The sequence below is a fragment of the Ambystoma mexicanum genome, chromosome 6q (genome assembly GCF_040938575.1).
Source record: "Ambystoma mexicanum isolate Mex_15411 chromosome 6q, UKY_AmexF1_1, whole genome shotgun sequence".
NCBI lineage: Eukaryota > Metazoa > Chordata > Amphibia > Caudata > Ambystomatidae > Ambystoma > Ambystoma mexicanum.
Window position 1 is genome coordinate 267,585,985 of NC_090937.1, and position 26,250 is coordinate 267,612,234.

Here is a 26,250-nt window from a genome sequence, read left to right on the forward strand (position 1 = left end):
AGTGGCCCCATCTCATGGCAATAGTCCTGGCTTTTTAGTGAACACCAGTTGCATGCTGGGTCTTGCATGCCCAAAGTTATTATGGGAAGCATGAAACTAAAAGTCCCAGAATGCATTAACGTAAGCACACAAAAAAAGGACTGTCTGGAATTGTGGCACTTGACGTGGAGCCCAATGGCAGCTAAAGTTAATCGTATTTAAACCGGGGGTAGAGCGCAATTAGATCGCTTGAATTAGTGCTGAAATACTTCAATAGTATATTTCTCCCAAAGCAGCCTTCAACAAAGGTATATTCACTCATTAAAAAGCAGAAGCCTTTCCTGTAACTAGCGCCTACATGCCGGCGGGCTTTGTGTGCTGCTATAAATACGTAAATAAATAAATAAATAGAATAGATGTAGTCTTGTGCATTTTTCTGCTTTGTCGTCTGTTTTATTCTGCTTGACACAACAACTCAAAGAGCCCTCATTGTGCGCATCACACTATCAGTAAAGCAGGCACCATTTAAAAACACTACCTTTTGGCTTACTGCACAAAAACCCAGACTCATTTAAAGTGGAAAAGGTTGCTTTAATGTGACAGGCCAAAGCTTACAATGAAACGCTTACCTGGCTCCATGGCCTTACAGACTAACAAACTATTTTAAACAACCAATTAAATAATTAAACATTTTCATTTTCCCCAACAATTAAATAATTAAATAAATCCACTTTCTCCCTAACTATCCCTTGCACCCTACCGTCTCCTTACCCCTTCTCCAGGCATCCCACTTTCTCCCCGGGGCCATGCCCCTCCAGGTTCAATACCTGTTCCCCCGGGGTAGCCCGCTTGTGCAAACAGCACCACCCCATCCTTTCCCGCGCCATTCCCCCATTGTGCTTCCCTCCCCCCACATCTAAAGGGGCCATGCCCCGGCAACCAGAACCACTTCTAAATCCATCATTCTCCCCTCTACACCAATCTCCCTCTTCCTATGACCTGCAGCCAGTCTGACCTGCCACATCAGCAACAGAAATTTTACATCACAACTTCACTAGTGCCCTGACCTGTCACTCAAAACTACCGGAACAATAGAGACCTTAAACATACACCAGAAACCCCATAAAACCTTGACATTGAAGGTAAAAACCCCTGAAGAAATCAACTACATGGTCCCCCCCTCAGAAATAAAACCAGATACCAGACCTAACCCAAAAGAAAGGAGTGGGAGGGCGGGTCAATCTCTCGTCCAACCTTCGCCTGCCTCCCGAACCTTCCCTGTCACCTTAAATACCCCCTGTAGGCGCTCTCCCCCCCACGGCCAACTCGCTGGCCGTGTGCAGCACCAAAATACACCCCGGGGGGAAACACTTCGCGTTCCCCCCAGAGCCCCTTTTGGCTTACTGCACAAAAACCCAGACTCATTTAAAGTGGAAAAGGTTGCTTTAATGTGACAGGCCAAAGCTTACAATGAAACGCTTACCTGGCTCCATGGCCTTACAGACTAACAAACTATTTTAAACAACCAATTAAATAATTAAACATTTTCATTTTCCCCAACAATTAAATAATTAAATAAATCCACTTTCTCCCTAACTATCCCTTGCACCCTACCGTCTCCTTACCCCTTCTCCAGGCATCCCACTTTCTCCCCGGGGCCATGCCCCTCCAGGTTCAATACCTGTTCCCCCGGGGTAGCCCGCTTGTGCAAACAGCACCACCCCATCCTTTCCCGCGCCATTCCCCCATTGTGCTTCCCTCCCCCCACATCTAAAGGGGCCATGCCCCGGCAACCAGAACCACTTCTAAATCCATCATTCTCCCCTCTACTCCAATCTCCCTCTTCCTATGACCTGCAGCCAGTCTGACCTGCCACATCAGCAACAGAAATTTTACATCACAACTTCACTAGTGCCCTGACCTGTCACTCAAAACTACCGGAACAATAGAGACCTTAAACATACACCAGAAACCCCATAAAACCTTGACATTGAAGGTAAAAACCCCTGAAGAAATCAACTACATGGTCCCCCCCTCAGAAATAAAACCAGATACCAGACCTAACCCAAAAGAAAGGAGTGGGAGGGCGGGTCAATCTCTCGTCCAACCTTCGCCTGCCTCCCGAACCTTCCCTGTCACCTTAAATACCCCCTGTAGGCGCTCTCCCCCCCACGGCCAACTCGCTGGCCGTGTGCAGCACCAAAATACACCCCGGGGGGAAACACTTCGCGTTCCCCCCAGAGCCCCTTTTGGCTTACTGCACAAAAACCCAGACTCATTTAAAGTGGAAAAGGTCGCTTTAATGTGACAGGCCAAAGCTTACAATTAAACGCTTACCTGGCTCCATGGCCTTACAGACTAACAAACTATTTTAAACAACCAATTAAATAATTAAACATTTTCATTTTCCCCAACAATTAAATAATTAAACAAATCCAATTTCTCCCTAACTATGCCTTGCACCCTACCGTCTCCTTACCCCTTCTCCAGGCGTCCCGCTTTCTCCCCGGGGCCATGCTCCTCCAGGTTCAATACCTGTTCCCCCGGGGTAGCCCGCTTGTGCAAACAGCACCACCCCATCCTTTCCCGCGCCATTCCCCCATTGTGCTTCCCTCCCCCCACATCTAAAGGGGCCATGCCCCCGGCACCAGAAAAACCCTCCACGAGGTGTTCTTTCTGCCCCACCCCCCCACCAGTTCTCTTTACCTCCAACTCCTTAACCAATCTCCCTGCCAAGAGCTCAAGTCCGCCAGATAATGATTATTCCCATAAACCGACAAGTGTACACCATCCTCTCTAAATATCATGAATCCTTCATAAACTATTTCCTTGTGATCCAAAACCTGTACCGCCACCGAGGCACAAAATGTTACCATCTCTCTTTTTATCCCCTTCCTTGCCTGCTCTATCGCTCCCTCACTTCTCGCTCCCCTCCAAACTCTCCGCGGCAACAACTTAGTCCACACTACAGATGCTTGAGGCCCCATTTCTGGTACCCATAACAAATCCCTTTTCATTTTCCTAAGAAGAGCCACACCCGTATCCCTTCCCAGGTCACTTTTCCTAGCATGAATAATCACCACATCTGGAGGCCCATATCATTCCCTCAACCCAGCCCACATAGGAAGCAACTGATCCCAGCGCAGTCCCTCCTAAACCGGACCATTTTACCAAACATCTTTATAGCTGCAACCCAGTTGCCTGCCAACAACCCTTTTCTCAGCTTCCTTCACCGCCCACTTAACCATAGAATGTCCCACAAACCAGATTTGTGACATCTGGCCTGTCCTCCTAGCAGCATCTGAAAAAGAAATTACAAAATCACTTACAAATCAACACATCCTACTAAATCCAACACTCCTGCTGCCTACTGAAAAATTCTTTAAAAACATCCCGTTTGCCCAGGTCCCTGACATACCCTTTGTATCTCCCTTGCTTCCAGCGTCCCAAACTTTTCACCTACTCCTCTGAATAGCCCAGCCTGCTACCTTCAGATGCTGCACCCATCCTAAATGAATGAGTTCCAACCTCCTAACCTTTCCCACACCACTAGTAACACCTTCCTCAGGAACCTATCCTTCCTGGCCATCCCCTTATCCCTCTACAGAAACACCCCCGGTCCTCTCCTACCTGTCCCCCTATATTTCACACCTTTCACACCTAACCTTTAAACAATACACCTAATCCCACTTAGACCCCCTTTCTCCTCTAACCTATTACCCGCCTGCTCACCCTTGCCCCCCACCTTCCCTCACCTTACTAATATGGTCCTGCGTTGCCCACCCTGCACCAGGGTCCACGTGCACCCCCGTCCATGCAGGCCCTTTTCTTTATTACTTCTCTCCGCCACTGCACCAGGGGCCAAACCTGCGCCCCCATCCATGCAGTCCATTCCATATAACTTAATCTTCCAGCTCCTTGCGTCCATTACCCCCTGTTTCCCACCTTCAGCAGGGGCCCTAGTGCACCCCCGTCCATGCAGGCCCCTATCCTGCCTTACTTCTCTCCACCGCTGCACCAGGGGCCAAACCTGTGCCCCGTCCATGCAGTCCATTCCACATAACTTACTCTTCCAGCACCTTGCTTCGTTGCTCCATTTTTTAAAATGTTTTAATTTTTTATTTTTATTTTATTTATTTTTATTTTTTCCAGCTGTACCAGGGGCCCTAGTGCACCCCTGTCCATGCAGACCCATCTCATCACTTCCCCCTGCTGCACCAGAGGCACTCCCGCACCCCCGTCCATGCAGCCTAAAGCTTACTCACCTTGTCGTGCGGCAAGCGTGAGGGGTTCGCCACCGTCGTCCATGCCCTCCAAACGACAGCCACCACCCCTTAACAATTTCCACAGTTACATCCCCCCTGTGGCCCTCCCTTGCCCTACCTAAGCGTCTTCCTCCTCACCCCTCTCCTACCCCCTTTGGATCGCCCCCACAACCTCTCATCAAACCTTGTGCCCCTCCCCTCCTTTTCCGATAAACTGAGCCCGACCTACCATAACACCCCAATTTACCTGGCATGCGGTCCTTCCACCCCACCTCCTTGCCCCGTTCCTCGCTCTGACCCACTGTCCCCTGCCTGAAAACAATCTGTACCCGGATGCCGACCCGCACACCTGCTGCACTCGTGTTTAAATTTGCACATCCACCTCGTGGAGCCTTCTTTATTGAACGCCCAACATGCTGCTGAGGGCTGACCCCTGCCTCCTACCCCCACCCCTTCTGGGGCGGGGCGACAAAGAAAGGGCCGGTAAGGCACGGGTAAATCGCTTTCCGTGTGTACCGTTGGAGCTGGCCTCGTCAGCGCCATCCATTGCAACCAGAGATCCTTATCTATCTCCCCCAATCCGCCTGACTGTCCTCTGCCAACCTTGCTCTAACTCCTCGTCATACCGCACCCACGCAAAGCCCCCAAAACTCGTAAATGCCTTCCTAATTACATCCATATATTTTAGCAGAGCCACTCATCGCTCCGGGAATTTCTCACAATATACGCTGGCGTAAATGATAAATGCTGACGTCCAATTCTCAATAGTCACTGGGACCCTTGGGCGCGAAGCCAGTTCCCTCTCTTCTTCCTTAGACCCCTCCTTTGCTCTCACTTCCCTATGGAGCAGCTTAAAAACATCCACAAATTTCCCCGCTTGAATCTTTTCCCTGGTCGCTGCCATCAAGTGCGCCCCCCAAGGTTTAGTGATACCCATGTACGGCAGTTTTTTCTCTTTGCCTTTCACTTCAACCTCCTTTTCTTTTGCAACCTGTACCTCGAGCGCCAATGGCTCCACCAACCTGTCCGTTTGAACCTCCACCGAGCAATTGGCCTTCTCATCCCCCGAGGCACCAATAGCCTGTACACCAACCTCTTTCCTTACCCCTTGCAAACTAGATCCTTCATTTCCCATCCCCATTCTCGTGTCCCCCCTTTGCCATGCAGATGACCATTCCCTGTCCCGCTCACCTCTTTCCACACAGCCCATCTGCGGTCTGGCCTCCTCTCCGATGCTCCTCATCTCTTTTCTTAACGGGCTCCTACTGCGGGGAAAAAACATGTCAGCAGTCTCCCCCAGCCAATTGCTCCCCCGACCTCTTGCCAACCGACCGCCCTGCACCTGTCTTTCCCAATCCCACCTCAAACTTATTCTCTCCTCTCCCCTTCCCCTTACAGCCCTATAGCCTTCTTCCTCCCACTGCCCCACATAATCCTCCAATCCACCTTCATCACCCCTTAAATACCATTGTGGATGTGAGCTCATGCTCGAGTTGAGTCGATCTTCTTCTTGCGAGCCCGGGGCGTCCGCCCCGCCACTCCTTTGACGTCTTCTGGGCAGGGCTGCAAAAACCCTTGCCTGGTCCTCTTCTCTCCGGCGAGGCGTGCAGTCCTCCACCCTGTAATCCTCCTCGCTAGGGCCGTGCTGCACCCTCTAGGCTCTCCTTGCGCTGACCGAGGAGGGGCTGTTCTTAAACCCTCTCCCTCCTCTTGAACAGCGGGGCTGCGCAGTGCCCTCCGCCCTCACTCCTCCTAACCGGGGGGGCCGTTCCGCGCCCCTCCCTAACCTCCTCCATTGATGGGGACATCTCCCTCCTTCTACCACCTGCACTCTTCCGCAGGTATTTACCCCCTTTTCCCCTCTGCCCTGTCGCCCCCTTCTGTGCCCCATCACCGCCCCCACCGTGGTTCCCTTGACCCACCCCTTTTTGAGCCCTCCTAACATCCCTTAGCTCCCCTCGGCCACCATTTGCACCATCCCTCTCTGGCTCCCCACCCGAAATCATTTCTCCCCTGGATGCTCTCCTGTCTATCTCCCTCCACATCTTCCTGCCCCTGGATTCCCAAACCTCCCCTCTCCCCGCCAAGGGGGTGCAAGCCACCACTGCCGCGAGATCCCCATCTGCCGCAGCTCTACGCTGCGGCCTACCACCACCTAACTCCACCTCACCTGTGACCTCCACCACCGCCCCTTCCAACAGGGCCTTAGACGCCCTGCTGATGATTTCCAGGGCCTCCTTCAGAGCCCTAGCATCCACCAAACCCACCTTATTCGCACCCTGGCCCACCATCGTGCACTAATACTCTAAATGTGCACTACAAAAATATGCCCCTTGCTCCTCAACTAGCTAACTAAGCCCCCGAGCCAGTACCTACCCGTGGACAAATATCCCTAAGGATGTGACACCCAGCCAAGAAAGTTGAACTCTAAAAGATAATCTCCTAGATAAGAGTAAATAAACTCTATAATTCCCAAGATAAGGAAATATTAACAATTCTAAACCTAAATGGATATTTTGTATTTATTTATTATTTTTTTTATTTATTTACCCACCTGCCAAAATTACCCCTGTCCTCAAACAGCCCCCCCTTTGCTTTCGACCTGCCCCCCAGAGAATAAACACTAAAAACCAAAAGTCTGCACTCACATGGGGCCAAAAAACGGAATTTTCACACTGCCCCCTAGAGGCTCGCCGGCCGCACTGCAATAGTAAAGAAATGCAGCTGTCCCTTTGAGGAAACTGCAAAGCCCCTTCTGCCACACGCCGGTTACCAAAAGGAAATTAAATAAATTCCACTATATTATTATTTTCATTTATTTATTTAATTATTTTTATTTTTCTAAATTACCCCCAACCACCGTGCCATTGCCCTGTAAAAACCCCTGCCCTATCTCCTAGATTGCCCCAGGCGCAAGAATACCCCAAAAATAGAAACCCAATATCACTCTAGGCCAATCCAACGGCCGCAACACACTGCCCCCTAACGAAAAGGGCCGACCGCACTGACAGGCACCAATAACTGCTGCGGTCCCTTTAAGGATCACACTGCTCCCTCTGTTCTTCTCCCGTTACCGCGCCGGAACCAAGAAGCCCACAGCAACTCCCCAAGGGCCCTATACAGAGGCTGAAATAGCTCCCTCACCCACCAGCACACAGGACCCGGGACAGGGAAATGCGGGTTGTGGATACAAATGAACGTGATCCTCTCCCGACAAAAACCCACGTTCCCGAACGCTCTCCCAACCCAGGCGGATACAACACTTCTAACCTGACACGAAAGGCCCCGCACCCACGACCACGGCCCCTACCTAAGGAAGGATGTAAGAGGTAAGAGGGGGTACCTTATCTACGGTACCCCCGGCTATGAGGAAAAATCTTTTTTTTTTTTTTAAACTGTGCTATATAATTGTAATTATATCTGTGCCTAACCTCCCCAAATGAAAACACTCTACCCCCACCTCACCTACACTACCTCCAGCAAAGAAGGCCCAGCTACAGGGAAGGCTCAGGAGCAGGCGACAGGACTGATCAATCTCTCGTCCAACCGTCAATTCTCTTTTTCTTCTTCATGATGACAAGCTAAGGCAGCGGGATTGCTCAGAGTTTCTGCTTGGAGCACATGCAGCAGAATCGCGATATCCTTCACTGATAATGTGCATACCTGCACTTTCTTCAAAGGCCTTTCATCCTGCGGTGAAAACTTCATAAGTGCAGTGGTTGAAGTTGGCGGGAGCAGTTGCGAGCATTGCTCCTCTAATTTATTTAATTATTCATCTTTCTTATACTTTTATTTTATAAAGAAACCATTCCGGAAGGGCTTAGTTTTCAAATAAAAGTGTTAGAAGCAGTTGAAACTTGCACTTTAGTGCACTGCACTGAATATTCCCTTAAACAGCAGGCACATTTGGGGGTTTGAATTGCAAGTGGGAGGGGCACGCCAATGGGATTTGTGGGTAGTGGTGGCAGGCCAACACGGAAAATATAGTTCCACTACTATTTTTGTACACTTTGACCACTGCATAGGTGAGCACGGTTTTCTAGGTTTCGGGATAACGGGAGGGCAGTTAAGGAAGGGCGAATCATGCGGGAGGGCAGTTAAGGAAGGGCGAATCATGCGGGAGGGCAGTTAAGGAAGGGCAAATCATGCAGAATATGTGAAATATCTGTTGCAATAATGTACTTACCATAATATCCAAATCAGTGAACCCTATACTGCCAGCCATAGATAGAGCTTTCGAGTGGCCCCATCTCATGGCAATAGTCCTGGCTTTTTAGTCAACACCAGTTGCATGCTGGGTCTTGCATGCCCAAAGTTATTATGGGAAGCATGAAACTAAAAGTCCCAGAATGCATTAATGTAAGCACACAAAAAAGGACTGTCTAGAATTGTGACACTTGACGTGGAGCCCAATGGCAGCTAAAGTTAATCTTATTGAAACTGGGGGTAGAGCGCAATTAGATCGCTTGAATTAGTGCTGAAATACTTCAATAGTATATTTCTCCCAAAGCAGCCTTCAACAAAGGTATATTCACTCATTAAAAAGCAGAAGCCTTTCCTGTAACTAGCGCCTACATGCCGGCGGGCTTTGTGTGCTGCTATAAATACGTAAATAAATAAATAAATAAAATAGATGTAGTCTTGTGCATTTTTCTGCTTTGTCGTCTGTTTTATTCTGCTTGAAACAACAACTCAAAGAGCCCTCATTGTGCGGATCACGGTAACAGTAAAGCAGGCACCATTTAAAAACACTACCTTTTACCTCCTGCCCGACTGTGGGCCTTGCTGAAATACTGTATGAGCATGTCCAATAAATGTTCAATTTGTTTGTTAATTATGGGTTTTTCAGCTCTGTTCATGAAATTTTAAAGCATTTTTCTTTGTGCGCATAGCAGTCTAGATTGTGTAATTTTCACACAATGGGGCCCATTTTAGATTGGGCGTAATGTAAGAAACATACCTAAAGGCCTTGCATAAGACTTTCACACATGTTTCTAACGTCAGGCCCCATTTTCCTGCATTTGATGCTAGAGAGGGGGGGCAGAATACAACTTGCATTTCAGACGTTCCCTTCTTTTCAGCCATACAAATACTCAGCATGGATTTTCATGCTGGCGCAAATCCTGTGAATCCCCATGGGATCCCCCGGCTTTATGCATCAGCAAAAAGCATGCAGACCCTATAGGGATCCATTGTAAACACTGCCTGCTATGCACACATGGCAGACATGGTTTACTCAATTTTATACGCAGGAGTGCAAAAGGGCAGGACAAAAGGTGGCGTATATGCTTGTGTGCCACCTTCTGCCCTTCAATTTTGCACTGTGGCCAGGGAGCAGAATTTATACAAATGAAAATCACCATTTACCAGCCGACCAGAACACTCAGATGCAGTGACGACATGCGCCTAGAACCGAAACCATACACGAGGAAAGAACTTGCTGGCTCTGCTTTCTCCTCCCTAGCCGCTAAACTTTGGATCTGCCTCCCCAGAGAAATACGAACCATGAAAGACCATCTAAAATTCAGAAAACTCCTAAAAACATGACTCTTCAACTCAGAATGGGACGAAAACGAATGAGCCACACTCAGGCCCCATGGAATGAACACACAACTGGAAAAGACGGGGGACTAGGACAAACCACAGCGAAGTGCAGGGAAGTAGGGAGGCCTCTGAATGGGAGGGAAAAGCAGGTGTAACCTTTCCAATATAGGGGCCATACAGGAAACAGAGGAGAGAAATGGGACTGACCTAATGCAACCGCAGATAGAGGGCATTAGAAGTAAAGGGGAGGGAATGGCGACCAAACAGATGGACACAGGGAGCTCAAGGACGCACAGAAAAAGTGTCCCCTCCTTGAGGGGCCCGTGGTGGCGATGGTTGCTGGACACTGGCATGTGCCAGAGGGTAAAGTGATGTGGACATCCATTAGTCTGAATACGGGTTGGAGAAGGTACCACCACTAAACAGCCCTGTTAACGATCCCCACCCCTGCACAGAAAATAGAAGTTGGAATTGACGCACACAACAGTGTACAACATTGGAAGGGATATGTGTCGCAGGCAGCCAAAACTGAGCGGGTACGATAAGATATCGCCACTAACCAACCGTATCTATCTGTATACACCTCCCAAACTCTGAACTAAACACAAGCATACCTCTACAGCACAACAAACCGCACGCCCTTCACTATACCGCAACAACAAAACAAACCACACATATCCTCGCACAACAGCACATGACGGCTGCCGACTGAAAATTCACACCTACGCTCAGCAAACAGTGTAAACCAAGTTGAAGCTGCCAACAGCACATAACAGCGCTCTTGTTCTTTTCTCCCTCTCAGTACTACTAATTTAACCCCCACACCTTACCCTCCTGCTTTACAGATCCGCTAGAGCGCCAAGGGACCATGCAGGTGGTGATAGTACGCAGTATAAATAAACCTTTAATGTAACATAACAAATTACCAAAATTCGGCAGTGGACACCCTACTACTTGTATGTCTACACGTAACGGGTCACCGCCACCGTATTACGGGCTCATTGAAAATGAGCCTCAGTGTCTCTTATAGTACTCAAAGTCCTTCGCTTCAGCACAGCAAAATGTAGTTTTTATGGTGACATTCGTTCTCAGTGAAAACATAGGTGTCTCTGATGCCCACCTTTTCACCAACTTTGCCTTGAAATGCTCAAAAGGGTCAGAATTGACCCCAAGTGCATTTGAATAAAAACAATATACAGCAGTGGTATGATCCACTACTTTACATCACGCACCTCCTGCCTCAAAATGAAGGTAGAACTGGACAATACAAATTACAAAAATAACGCATGCGCACTTCCAGGCATACTGCAGGTGGTATGTCTGGAAATCCACATGCGAGCTGCCAATTGAGCACATTTTTGGGAGTTAGACGGTTTTAAACAATTACCGCATGCGCCTGCCGCATAATGAGAGCTAAAGGGTCTGATTTGCAAAGCGTTTTTCAATGGGATCGCGCCATTGTGAAACGCATTCGTAAATCAAGCCCAATGTGTACTTATTCTAGGAAATAAGACCGCTACATTAATGGGTGTACACTCCGTACTTTCGTGGCACACTCTGCTCTTCTCGTGGAGATTATGCACGCCCGCCTTTTGTTCTTTTGCTGGGCTGCACGGCGTGCCCCGTGCCCTTGGATCTGAAGAGGGAATGCCCGCCGCTTTCCTCAATTCAGAGAAGAGCAGCACGCGCTCTCCGCCCTCCCCCTAATTGTGGGAGCAGTTGTGGTGGGATTAAGAGATTACTCCGATTCCACAGGTGAACCACGTCCGCAGCTGTTCCTGGGCTGGAGACGGGCCAGTTGGCTCGGAGTCAATTCAGACACACACTTCTGAGCCGTACATATTTTTGTTGGTTTGGGGGGAGGCTAGAATGTGACCAGGCGGAGCTCGAAGTAGGCTATATTCCGCCCCCGCAACTTTATTCCCCAATCCCTTCATTGAAACATGTACACCCTGCATAGTGTCTTCACGTAGACTCAAGCGTGAGCCGCCATTTTACAGAGTGCTTTCTATAACATGGAAGGGTGGCTATTTCCCGCGGCTGATCTTAAGCATCCCTTTGCTCTTCCAGAAGCTTTGATCCCAGTGGTTTAGCATCAAACGCGCGCAGACTCAGGTGCAGCTGAGTTTACATTCACTGAGGGGCATTGTACACATCTGGCGCACGTTCTGCAGATGTGTGATGCTTGTCTCACTTGAGTCATAAGCATTTCATGTGTGCCTGCCCTAAAGTTACTCTCTCCATCCAGTCCTCACTGGCTGCCCCTGAGATCCCAATGCCCCCCCCCCATTCCACAATCACCCCAGCGTTGGAGTCGGATGTGGGGGAAGAGAGAGGGAAGGAAAATAACCGGTGGACCCCGAAGCAGACAGATAAAAAAACCCAGACATAGAGAAAAACCAGTGATTCCACCCACCCCCCATGTACCACAGGAGACATTGGGTGAGTGTTGGCAATAAAAAGGCAGTGCTTTTTTTTACTGCACATCATTAATGAAACAATCATAATCATAATAACCTTAACATAATGTGTACTTTTGAGCACAGGGTCCTGAGGTTGCGCCCTCTGGCCTGTGCCGCCCTCCTTCTCCGACAACAGTCTCCTTCTTCTCTTTTTTCTTGGGTGGGAGGGTTTTGGGAAAAGAAAAAAGTACTCTGCGTAAGCAAGGTACTCGTTGTTTGGGTCCCCATGCAGGGTCCCAAACTGGATTATGCTTTCTTGCTGCAAAAGCAGCTCCTTATATTGGTCCCAGGGGCTGGCCGTGGGCTTTGTTCTGCCTGTCTGAGGGCTGTGCAGTCCAACCCCGGTCGGCTGTCGCCGACAGCATGTTACACCCTGAGGTGCTTATTTTGTTATTCCCTACCTGTTTCCTGCCTGCCTTACCTCAGGTGCTTAGCACCTCTTTGGTGAAGAGCTAAGGTGTTGCTTCCACCTTGCCCTCCCTCCTGCCTGGCTCCGGGAGTCATGGTGACTGACTACAAACCTGAAAGGAGAGGGAGAGGGGGGTTTGGCACTGCAAGGTGTAACTGCTGAACCCATATGCATACATTGGTATTGGCCGAACCCCAAACCCTCTCCCTTAATGATAGGCTCACAACATGTGTCAAGTGTTGGCAATAAAAGGCCGTAGGATTTTATTGTACAGATATGAGTTATGGCAAATACACAATATCACATATCATGATGGTATCATACTTTTGGGCACCGGGTCCTGAGGTTACCCCCTCTGACCTGTGATGCCACACACTGGCAGGTTGACGGCTGACCGTGTTCCCCCAAGAGTATGCCCTAGAGACAGCCCCTGTGAGCAAGTGTTGCGTTGATTTCCCGAAAGAAATGCTCCATGCCCTGGTTAGACAAATGGGTGCCGTCGTGGAGGAAGAGGTCTGGGTTGCCTAGTGTAATGGGTGGGTGTTTTATGAAACCCAGTCCTCTTGTCATACAGAATCTTTCTATCACCTGTTCAATTTTCTTCTGGATATGTCTATAGATTTGTAGCAGTTGGCCCCTAGCCATTTCTTTCTTGGTAAAATGGCTGAGAAGTATATTTCAGTAACCCTCCAGTTGTGCGAAATGCCTGCTAGGGAGGAGCAGATTTCCTCACATAGGATGCGTCTAGCCATGTTGACTAGGTCGTTGCCCCCTAGGTGAATGATCAGGAATTCTGGGGGGTCCCTGTATGCCACCAATTCTGCTAGTGTTTCGTGGACGTCGGCCCACCGTAGGCCTCTGTATCCCCACCATGAAGTGGCCCTTCTTTGGTCTCTTCTGCCCATCTGCCTGTCCTGAAAACGAATGAGTGGCCAACTATCCATGCTGATCGGAGTGTGGTCCTCGATACGCCTGTTGTTTCTGTGGTGGAGGGAGGGAGGGAAAAGAAAAGAAAATTTGAGGGAGGATGGCTATATTAGTTGTGGTCTGATACATCTTTTATAACAGTCTGACTTCCATCCCCCTATGTATTTTAGTTGTTGCGGTGCTAATCCTCCCTGCCATGCTGCAGTGGCGGCACCTATCCTGAAGGAATGGGTGCCGAACTGATTGGGATCCCACCCCGCTTTGCTGATTGCTTTCATCAGCACTCCTTTAAATTGGTAGCGGCTTAGGGCTGATGCATCCTTGCGGATTCAAAAACTCCCCCTCACTTTGGGTCGTTGGGCGTAAAAGAGGTTGGTGATGCAAACCGGACAGTTTGTTGCTTCATCAATGCAACAAATGTTGATGGTTCTTTTTGCACCCGTTTTCGACTGTTGCATTTCTATGTTAACACTCTCCTGTCTCACTCTGACTTCCATGACACCCAGGCCGTTTGTGGCCTTGGTGCTGGAAGAGATGAGTTCTCCTATCCGAAAAGCCCCAAAGTAGGCTAGGAAAAGGCTGTTTTAAATAACATTACCTCGCATGGGTGCCAGCATATGGCTTCCAACCGGCTTGCTATCTGCACCAGTTTGCTGAAATCAAGGGGTCGGCGGGTGTCCACTTGGGCACCCTCTATTCTGCCCCATCCCTTCATTGCATAAGAGATGAGGGCGTTCTGGGTGGGGTCTGAATCGCCCCGTATTTTTGTAAAATATGAAATTGCCACCAGGTGTCTTTTGGCCCAATCCCTTTTGAAACCTTGTTCCCGAGCACATTTTAAAAATACTTCTATATCTTTAATCGTTACTAATTCCATGTGGTTTACACCTGTGGCCTTAAATACTGTTTGCAAACACTTACTGTACTGTGTTGCCGTAGTGCTTGCCACTGCCCTCTCTGCCATCTCCGTTAGGAAGCCTGTGAGGTTGTTGGCACCCGTTGGTGATGTGCCTGATTCTTGTTGGGCATCCCGGCCTGGGCTCTCTGGCACTGGCGTTGATGCAAATGTGTTGTTGGCACCCGTTTTAGGGGTGCCAGCTTTGTAGTGGTCATCCCGGCCTGCACTCTCTGGTGCTGGCGTTGATGCCAATGTGTTGTTGGCACCCGTTTCGGAGGTGCCTGGTTTTCGTTGGGCATCCCGGCCTGTGCTCTCTGGCGTTGATGCCGTTATTCTTGTCTTCCCATTATTGCCCAGCATTCTGCTGGTATTGGGGTCATCTGTTCTTGGGCGTGCAGCGCTAGCTCTAGGAATCTTGTCCACTGGAAGCGAGATAAAGCATCAGCAATGTTATTATCTGCCCCTGAAATGTGCTTCACTTTGATTACAACGTTTTCTTGTAGTGTGACTGTTGTAATGGCTCGTAATACTTTCAGTACTAAAGGGCATTTCGTAGACCTTCTGTTTATGGAGCCTACTGCCGCCATGTTATCGCACCAGATCAAAAGTTCCGTATTCGCTAGTCGCCTGCCCTAGATGTGTAATGTTATCCAGATGGGAAATATTTCTAGTAGGGTGATGTTTCTTGTCCACCCTGCTGCTTGCCATGAATTGGGCCAGTGTCCTGCCACCCATTCGGAGTCTAGTATGGCTCCAAACCCCTTGCTCTCGGCTGCGTCGGTGTATAGGACCCTGTTTGACCAGGTATTTAAAGGCGTTCGCCAAAGTAAAGACCCGTTGAAATCTCTGAGGAATTTTCCCCATGTTTCCAGGTCTTGTTTCACCTCTCTACCTAGCCGGATATGCAAGTGTGGTTTGGTGAATGATTTGATTTTGAACTCTAGGCTTCTGGAAAATATCCTCCCTTGCGGTATTATTCTGGATGCGAAATTGAGGCTGCCTGCTAAGGATTGTATTTCCTTTACTGTCCCCTTTTCTTTCGTTAGGTTTTGTATTTTAAACAGGAGTTCTGCTATTTTTATTTCGGGGATTCTGCAGAGGCCCTTTGCTGTGTCTATTTCGATGCCCAGGAAAATGATGTTTGTGTCTGGTTTGGTGGTTTTTCCCTTCACTAGGGGAATTCCCCACTGTGCGGCCATGTGCTCATGTTTTGCTAAAACCCTGCCTCATGCATAGCACCTTGCTGTTTGGAGGAAGGGTGAGATGACTGTTCGCACCTTACCCTTCCGTGGCTTTGTGCTGCCGAGACTGCATGTCTCCGTAGCTGGGGGGAGGAGAGGAGCATGCACAAAGAAAATTGGGGCTGCCCATGGTGACAGCAGTTACCCTGCCTTGCTTGTGGGATGCCCATGCAGCATTGCCCATTCTTGCCCCCTCTCCCTATCCTGTCTGCCATGGAGAACAGGTTACTGGCCCCCACCTTGGAGCTGCGGGGTTCCCCCTGGGCGGCGCTGGCTATAACCGGTGGACCCAGAGGCAGACAGATAAAAAAAAACAGACATATATAAAAACCAGTGATTCCCCCCGCCACCCATGTACCACACGAGACATTGGGTGAGTATTGGCAATAAAAAGGCAGTGGGTTTTTTATTGCACATCATTATGTGGTAATAAACAAAACAATCATAATCATAATAACCATAACATGATGTGTACTTTTGGGCACTGGGTCAAGAGGTTGTGCCCTCTGGCCTATGCAGCCACACCTGGACGGGTTGCCGGATGTCCAGGTTCCCCAAAGGTTTGCTACAGACATCCCATATTTGCCAAGTTGTCCACTATTTCTCTGTGGAAATGTTCTATTCCTGCCACTGATAAATGTGTCCCGTCTTTGTGAAAAAGCTCTGGGTTTGCCAGTGATATGGCGCAGTGTTTTATGAAACCAAGCCCCCTGGTTGTGCAGAATTCTTCTATCCCTCCTTCAGTTTTTTCCTGGCAGTGTCCACAGCTTGAAATGTGTTTGCCCCAGCCATGTTTTTCTGGGTAAGATGGCTGAATAGAAGATCTCTGTGCCCTTCCAGTTGTGTGATATGCCTGCTAAAGAGGCACATGTGTCTTCTAATAGATTTCTCCTCCCCATGGAGACTCGATCATTTCCCTCTAGGAGTATAACCAGGAATTCAGGGGGGGTCCCTGTATGCTACCAAATCTGCCCGTTTTTTTATGAATATCTGGCCACCGTAGCCCCCTGTAACCCCACCATGAGGTGATGGTGTTTTTTAATGTTGTCCCGTCTTTTGTCTCCTCAGCCCATCTCCCTGTTCTGAAAATGAACGAGTGCCCTATCATCCAATTCGATTTGAGCGGGGCATCTTGATCTGTTTGTGGAAAAACAACATTGGTTTAGATTAGTTAAATTCGTATGTATTTTTTGAAACATTCCAATTTCCAACCCACTATGGTTTTTACTTGCTGGGCCCCCAGGTCCCCTTGCCCTGCAGTTGTTACTGTGCCAATTCTAAATGAATGGGTCCCAAATTCGTTTGGGTCCCACCCTGCTTTGCCAATGGCCTTCATCAGTATACCTTTGATCTGAAAGTGACTCAAAGCAGAAGTGTCCCTGTGGATCAGGAACCTCCCTCCCACATGCGGGCGCTGTAAGCAATAATTGTTTGTGATGCATACTGGACAATTGGTGGCATCATCAATACAGTAGATATTTATTTCTCTTTTGTACCCAGTTTTGAACTTCTGGACGTCAATGGTGATGCTGTCTGCTCACACCCTTGTGTCCATCATCCCTAGCCCATTGTTGGCTTTGGACTTGATGCTATGAGCTTGCTCACTCTGAATGCCCCAAAATATGCGAAAGAGAAAGCTGTTCTAAACAGCAGCGTTTCATATGTGTGTAAACATATCTCTTCCAGCAAGTCTGTTATTTTAACTAGCTTTTGGAAATCTGGTGGGCGTCTTTTGTCTATTTGTGGCCCTTCCACTTTTCCCCAGTGTTTTGAGGTAAGGCCAATGTTCAGGCCAAAATCAATGGGAAATGACGTTGTGCTAGGGAGGGGTGGGAGCTGGGGAAAAAGGGTGTTGGGTCAGAAAAGACGTTGGCGTGCAATAAAGATGTATGTTTTCCACCATTTAATTAAGCCACCCACCTGAGAAGCCCTCAGCACGGGGCGCGTACCATCTGACATTGGCAACGAAGCAGAAAAGCAGAACCCGTGACCCGAGAGAAGGCGTGCACCCAAAGTGCTGTGAGGAACAGGCCTTGCACTCGGGAGGCTGCACAACAAGAGTTTCTGCGCCTAAGGAGAGGAGCACAGAGGGTGCTGTCGGGGACACACGTCACGAGTGTCGGCATGCTTCCACAACCAGGCAAAGAGCGGCAGACAGCTGTGAGGAGGAAAGGTACGGAGGGGGAGAGGAGAATAAAGGATCCTGAGGGAAGCACAAATCGGAGGAAAAAAACGCTTACTGCGTCAAAGCATACCGGGACTGGGCCTAGGGCAAGGCCAAACATTAAACGGCAGTGGATAAAAGAGCTGCCCCCTTCACAGTATAAAAAAAAAGTAAATAGCTACCCAGTGAATGAACGCGGAGTGGGCGTAAGGAAGGACCTTGGGTCCCACTCTCCCCTCAGGTGGCAGAAATCAGATGCTTCACCTCCCTCACACATTTGATCTGCGTAATACAAGCAACCTGGGCCAAGATGGAGATTTCAATTTCTATGTGGGGGCCATAGGACTCAGTGACGACAAAAGGTTGAAAAACACTTTGTCCACATGGCAGTGGGACCAGCTGTAAAGGACATTGGAGGGGAATTACTCAATTTAGAGACAACCTCGTTCCAAGACCTACCCACAAAACTATCAGAATATATCGCACCTCACACCAATGTCAATTTTGAAAGGCAAATTTTTCATACGACGAGACAAGAAGAATGAGATTACGAATAAAACTCAAACACTGTGAGTTCCATCGCTATTCCAATGAAGAAGCCTTGAGATCCCAGGTCATTGCCGGGTGTGACTCACAAGCATTCAGAAAAAAACTATTTCACAAACACAGATTGCTGGAAGAAATTATAGCCCTGGAACGCATGGCAGCAGCAGTGGAGTCACAATTAGAAATTTAGGGAAAGTCGTGATACAGCCCAAGACCACTGAACCTGAAGCCGTCAACAAACTGCACACTGCCCAGCACACCCCGGCACAATGCATAGATGCCACATGCTTCAGATGTGGCTATGAATACCCACACACAGGAGAATGCCCAGCGCTAGGGCAACAATGCGCCACCTGTGGAGGAGATGACCACTTTCACGCTGTCTGTAAGAATTTTCACGCTGTCTGTAAGAATGTGCTACTACTTCCCATGAGCCGAAGATCACCCAGAGAACGAAGAAGTACTGCACAGGTGATCTCACACGAATCTGGGCCAAATAGCAAATACAGAAGATCCAAGTGGGAGGAGTGTGACCACAACAGATCACGCCCACAACAAGATCACCAAGGGTCTGACAGTCCCAGACACGGAGGTCGCTGACGATACGTCCACTACATCAACCTCCAGCACTGACTCACCCTCGTCGGGAGACGGCCAATGCAAAAAGGGATATGTGTGGGCCTTAAACAACAACTCGGCGAAAGAGCACTGGAATGACGGTCAACATTAGCAATGAGGAAGCCTACAAGTCACTACAACGACACCCACAACTAAATCGATCCACAATTGACATCTACCCTTATGGATCGACAACACCACTGCCATGCAACACCGTTATCACTGCCATGTGCAGTCACAAAGCCCATGCCGCAAAAATGTCACTACACGTTCTCAAGACCAAAGTGAACAGCGGGTGCATTCTCAGGTTTAAAACAGCAGTGGAAATGGGTCTAGTGCACATCTTATATCAACTAATGGTGCACAGATACTTTGCGAGACCCGAAGACATAGAAACAGCATTCCCAAAACTCTTCTGAGGCCCAGGCAAGCTAATAAATTGGAAAATCCAGCTACACATCAACCCTGAAGTAAAGCCCATTGCTCAACACTATCAGGGCATACCCATTAACATTCAGCGACAAGTAGAAGAAGAACTAGACAAACTACTAAAACAGAATGTCATTGAACCTGTCACAGGAACCATGCTGTGGGTATCACCCATAGTGCCCGTCCCGAAGAAATTCCCAGATGGATCCATCAGGTTGTGTGTGGACATGAGAAGGGCGAACGAAGTAATCGAGTGGGAAAGACACCAAGCACCCAGGATAACCGGCATGATTAATTTACTGCATGGTGCAAACATTTTCTCTAAATTAAAGCTCACAAAAGGTTACCACTAATTTGGAAACACCCCAGAATCACGATACATAACGACCTTCATAACCCACATGGGTCTTTTTCAATATAATAGGCTTAGTTTTGGAGTCTCGTCTGGTGCAGAGAGTTTTCAAGATGAAATCCACAAAGTTATTTGCCATGTTTCCAACTGCCTCAACTACTCGGATGATGCATTAGTGTTCGGTAAGACAAAGGAAGAACACGATGCATCACTCCACCGTGTGTTCGCGGCACTTGAAGCGGCTGGAATAACCCTCAACAAGTGTCAATTCCAAAAGGGGTCACTCAGATTTTTCGCCCATATGTTTTAAGAAAAGGGAATGCGTCCAGATCCAGACAAGGTAGCAGCTCTGAACAGTGCTCAGTCACCGCAATCAGTTGCCAAACTTCGCTCATTCTTAGGGCTGGTGAGCTACTGCTCGAGATATTTCCAAGAGTATGCAATGATTAGCGACCCCCTTTGTCTGCTCACATGAAAAGATCAGACTTTCCAATTGTCTGGAGACTGCCAGCAAGCATTTGAAACCATCCAGGATAACATATCCAAAGCCGAGGACATAGCTTACTTTAATGAGGAAAGAAAAACAGAGATAATTGTTGATGCCAGCCCAGTGAGTTTATGGGCCATATTGACACAGAAAGACTCAACGGACCTGAGCAACAACTTTATAGTGACTTATGCCAGCCAGAGCCTCCCCCAGACAGAAGGAAAGCCTGGCAGTCGTCTGGGCCTGTGAATATTTTCATAGTTTTCTATATGGCAAGGCTTTCGCAGTTGTCAGAGATCACCAGACGCTCCTGACAATTTATGGCGACCCACGAGGATAGTGCGCTGGGGTTTAAGGTTACAAGACATCATATACCGCCCTGGCAAAGAACACAACCCAGCCGACTACCTGTCGAGACATCCCACAGGACCCGCACAAGAGGGCCTCTCCATCATGGATGCATATATCAACTATGTAGTTCATCAGCTACAACCACTTCCCATGGACTGGACCACTCTGATAAAAGAATCGGAGCAGGATCCCACCCTTGCTACAGTCAAACAGGAAAAACAAAATATTTGAAAGACCAAGTGAGAGGTGAGGAGGATCCAGTGCGGGAGGATATCACAAGCCTGGGGCTTGTCAAGGATGAACTGACACTTGTGGATGACCACCTGATCTTCAAAGGATGCAAAGTAATCATACCTGCAGCGTCAGAGAAAGAATAGTCAGGCTAGCGCATGAAGGCCACCGGGGGATTGTCTCCACGAAACGTCTTCTAAGACAAAAAGTGACATTGGGCTACGGAGGGGGTGGCAGCTGGGGAAAAGGGGGTTGGGTCAGAAAAGACATTAGCATGCAATAAAGATGTACATTTTGCACCAGCCTCCGTCTCGCCTCATTATTGAAGTTAATTAGGCCACCCGCCTGAGAAGTCCTCAGCGCAAGATGCATAATATCTGGCATAGCCTTCAAAATAATTGCTTGTAATGACTCCAGGGTAAATGCAGATGCCTTACCGAAAATATCCCTGTTTATTATTCTGCCTTCCCAGACAGAGGTAATTTGAGCATGCTGGGCTTGTTCTATTAATTTACATGTAAAACCATATCCCCACTGTTGGGTGGTGTCAGAACGAAGGTTCACCCCTTCCATGGCCCCCACAAGGCTTGGGTCTAAGTTCAAGTACAGAGCGGATCAGTGTCAGGTTAACTAAGTAGAAGCCCTCGCGTTTCAAGCTGGGCAGAGGCATTGGTGATTGAAGGGCACCATGCATCACTCTAGAGGGCTTATACTGCAAGGCTTGAGGTGCAGGGGGCCCACCTCGAGACTCAAGGGTGATGTCACTGCAGACAGGAGAAAGAACCTCAGTCATCACATCTAGAGGTGCGTATGGTCAACATTAAGGCGATCATTTCATGGTAAACCCCTCAACAAATGTATTTATTTATGTACTGATATTTATAAGACGCTTATACAACAAGACAGTGTTTCAAAGCGTCACAAGGCACAAGGGAATGGAACAAGGGAGAAAATAACCAATAAATTGACAATGAATAAATAGAAAGTGGACAGCGGTCCTACTAGGCCTTGTGAGATTCGGAGCGTGCAAGTGCAGTGGAAGAAAAGGATAAAGGGGGCAGGTAGGGTGGGGGTAAGTGCTTTTAGGGTCCCCTAGGGGAGGAAGAGCCAGAGGTGCCCATTGGGGAGGCAACATGTAAGTGCATGGGCAGAGACATCCCAGGCGAAGAGGGAGGTCTACTGCCAAACAGGTAAGTGCAGAGCAGAGGCAAACCTCCCAACAGGCAGGTGTGTGCACAGATGGCAGTGCAGGGGTGGCTGAAAGGGGTGATTGGGCAGAGACCGAGGACCCTATTGGACCCTTGAGGGGCCAGGCTGCCAATCTCAGCAACAGAGGAGATGGTTAGCATGAGAGGGGGAGAGGGAAGGAGAAAGAGAAGAGAAAGATCTTGAGTCGTTTGCAAAACTTTAGGTGGTCTCGTTCAAGATGGAGAGAGAGAGAGGGTGGATGTTCCATAGCAGTGAGCCAGATGAGGAAAGACATCTGCCTGCAGCTCTCTGCTTGGAGAAGCATTTGTACAGCAGAGAGTTGGAGCCATAAGATCGAAGGGATCTGGAAGGAGAGTATTTAGTGAGAGAGAGTTGCAGGTAGCATGGTCCCAGACCCCAAACAGCCTTGTGGATGATGCAAAGGGTCTTGGATTTGATCCTTGCAGCAACCGGGAGCCAGTGGAGAGATTTTAGAGCTGGAGAGACACGGTCCCAGGGCTTGAAGCCAAGGATAAGCCTTGCAGCCCTATTCTGGGTAGTTGAAGCGGACGGAGCGTAGAAAGAGGCAGATTGAGGAAGTGGCTGTTACAGTAGTCTAGCCTGGAGAGGACCAGAGCTCTAGAGACATTCAGATTCTGGGGAAAGGTGTGGAAAGGGAGAATGCCGCTAAATAGGTGAAAAGTGGGCCTTCTTGGCAACGTCCAAGATGTGAGGAGTAAAGGAGAGGCAAGAGTCGAACATGACCCCAAGGTTTCTGGCCTCAGTGGAAGGAGACAGAGGTGAGCCCATAAAGGACTGTCAGAGTGCAGGAGGGAAACAAGGAGCAGGTGTTTAAGAAGGAGACAGTTATCATAAGAATGTTTGACAGCAGAGTGAGCATTCCGGGTGGCTAAGTGTAGCCGGTCACCACCTTATAAGATTTTCCAAGGAGGCATACAGGGAGGTGGTACACTAGTTGATGAGGGCCGGCAGCTGCTGGTAGAAGAGAATAAGATTGGGTTAAGGACCCTAGGCCATGACAGTGCCATTGTGATAGACTTTAATGATGCACTTAGAGGATGAGATGTGTGCCAATAGTACTTCCCATCTAGTGCCATGGTTAATGGGTGAAGGAGAAAAAGGGGAGAGGGGAGAGATCAGATGCGAGTTCCATAGGTCTGGTGAGGGGACAAAGAAGAGTATTTCAGTGATAGTTTGTCTGGAAGTAGCACTTGCGTAGGTGTCAGGGAAGGATCTTGATTAGTAGACCTCAAGCTTCCTCATCTTAGTGACCTTGGGAGATCAACTGTGATACGTTCCATGAGGAGCTTCACACTCAGTCGGAGAAACATTGGGCGAGAAGGCATAAATCCAGGAGGCAGGTTGTTGCCCCCTTCTCCTTCTCCTCCTTCTCCTCCTTCTCCTCTAGTGTCACCACGTCTGACGAGGAGTCAAAGAAGATGCTTAGAAAGAGTATCCCCATTCTAACTCTTTCATCTCAATGCATAGGAAGATCCACCTAGCCCCTCCTCAGCATTTCCTTCAAGCAAATTCAGGGAGATGGTGTGGAAGAGACTTGAATTGATCACAGATATACATAATAACATTTTAAAAGAATGGAAAGAACTTGACTGAATTGCCCAGCCCAGATTTATGACAAATCTATACACCATTTCCAGAGAAATTATCAACAGTCCCTCGTTTGTTAAAAATGGGATCCCTGCTTTCAAGCTCATGGGACATACCTCAAGCGGAAGATCCATTGGACATAAAGGTTGTCATTGCCCCCACAATAATAAGTATTGAGGTCTATCTCTTTCTGATGACCAGTATCTATGCCTCATGCATGCCGCTGGCCATCCTGAGTGAATTTATGGCTCTGCATTCCAAGATGGATGATGGTGGCCAAAATACTGCCTGAATTGTGTCCATGTGCCAACAGGACAAAATCGTCTCATACCTGGCCCTTGACAGGGTCCTCTTGGCAGGTCTGATGACGTGGATATTGGTCGCATCCTGGAGATACATTCACATATGAGACTGTGTTACAGATGCACCCCACTTGCTATTCTATGGATCCAGACTTTTGAGGGACAAGTTTCAGGATATGGTGCACAAGGTGTTTAAGGTAAGGAGGATAAACACACAAGCACCGTCAACAGCAAAGCAAGAACACATCCATTTAAGCTATGCCTATTTTCCAAAACGAGGTCTCACTTTTTCTCCCACAGGGGTAAACCTTTGGACTGGGAAACTCCCAAAACACCCCTAAGCAATCAAGACCCACTCTCCCACCAAACCCCAGCTGTCCTGATTGGACTGGGGCACTAACAGGAGACCAGGTTTGGGGAATCCTAGATCACTTCTACAATCAATTATGCCTATCTGTTTCGGACACCGACATTCTGTACATCACCAGAAATGGCTAACACATTGAACTGGATTCCCACTCCCAGATATTTACACGAAATGGGCCCTAACCTGGGAAAAAGATTAGTCCTGCAGAAGGACATCATGCAGCTGATGAGGAAGGGTGCCATCACTTGAGTGACTTAAGTGCAGTGAAAGACATCATTGTACTCTCTCATCTTCTAGACCACAAGACAGCAGGCAGATGTAGGCTCTCCTAGATCACAGGCAAGTGAAGTTCTTCATCTCCTGGATTAAGTTCAGAGTGGAGATTCTTCAGAGAAGCATTTTCCTGTACTCAAGGGGGTATTTACTATTATCTCTTGACTTTTTGAATGATTTCCTGTCTGTATTCTAGAGGCGATATTAACTTGGGTGGAGGTGCCTTACTGACAGGGTCAGCCTGCTGCCGGGGGTAATATCGTCCTGACCACCTGTGTAGTTACCTACACTAGTGCTAAGGGTACCTTATTTTATTTTAAAGAGACGTAGCTTTGCTGCGCGGCCTTAAGCCATGCTGTGCTGTCATCCCCCGAAGTCCATTTTTAATTCACTCAACAAAATTCAACACACTCTTAGAACCTCCTTAGGAAACTATGCGGGTGCTAAGAGGTGCGGGTATAGGGGGAGCAGTTAAGGGAAATGAAAGGGGCGCTGGCTACCCAGGCTTCTTGGGAACGCAGGTTTGTACCATACAATACAGCCTGTGTTCCGAGCATCCTGATTGGCCAGCGCCCCATCCCAGGTTGCTAATGAGGCGATATGCCCTTAACTTGGCGGCGGCCATTGCCCACAGGGTGGGCACAGCCACTGAGGGGCATATCGCCATTAGCACCTGTGTGGCATGCTATGCGGGTGCTAATGTTTTTTTTTTTAATGGAAAGTATTTTCTTTATGTGCATGGGGAGAAAATACTCGTCCATTTCCATGGCAGCCAGAGCAGGGACGGGAGCAGCAGCAGCTGCGGCAGCGGGACTCGCAGCTGCAGTGAAAAGGTAAGTGGGATTGGGGGTAGGGATACAAAAAAAGCAAGGTCGGGTGAGTGGAAGATGGCAGGCGGGGTAGTCGGCCATGTGGCATAGAACACATGCTTTCACTGGTAGTGTCAGCCCACGTTCCTAGCCACCTGATTGGCTGGCTCCACCGCCCATGGTGCTAATGAGAAAATCAGACTACATGTTCCTGTGCTTCAGAACTAGGGACGATAACTTCCAACCTAATCAACCAATCAGCCGCAGATCAGCACCGATGTGTTTGCCAAGCTGATTCTACCACCCTTGATGTGGCTGCTCCAAGGAGAAGGTGTCAAAATATTCTACTATTTAAAGGAATGACTGATACAGCGGTACTCCAGCCAGTATACAGGCTATGGTGCCTTAAGAAGATGCAGCTTATTAAAAACATGCAGTTTTCTCCTGAAAAAATCCCATCTTCTTCGATCACAGGAGCGACAGTTCATTGGTATCAACTTTCTCATGAAAATCAGTTGAGTTGATCGCCCATTGGACAGAAACATAAGGCTATGCCTGAAGGTGGATAATGTGTGCAGTCTGGCAGCGACCTCAGTCCATCTGTGGTTGCAATTAGGGACTTATCGAAAGGGTTTGTTTGACTGTCTCCTAGGTAATGCTCTGTGATTAGCTTAAAGCAGCTGTGTTGTTAATATCTGTGTACTTTAACATCTTGCTAGTGAACTTCAAATATGTGCATTACGTCTACAGGGATTAATTTTACTTGCTACATTTACAGA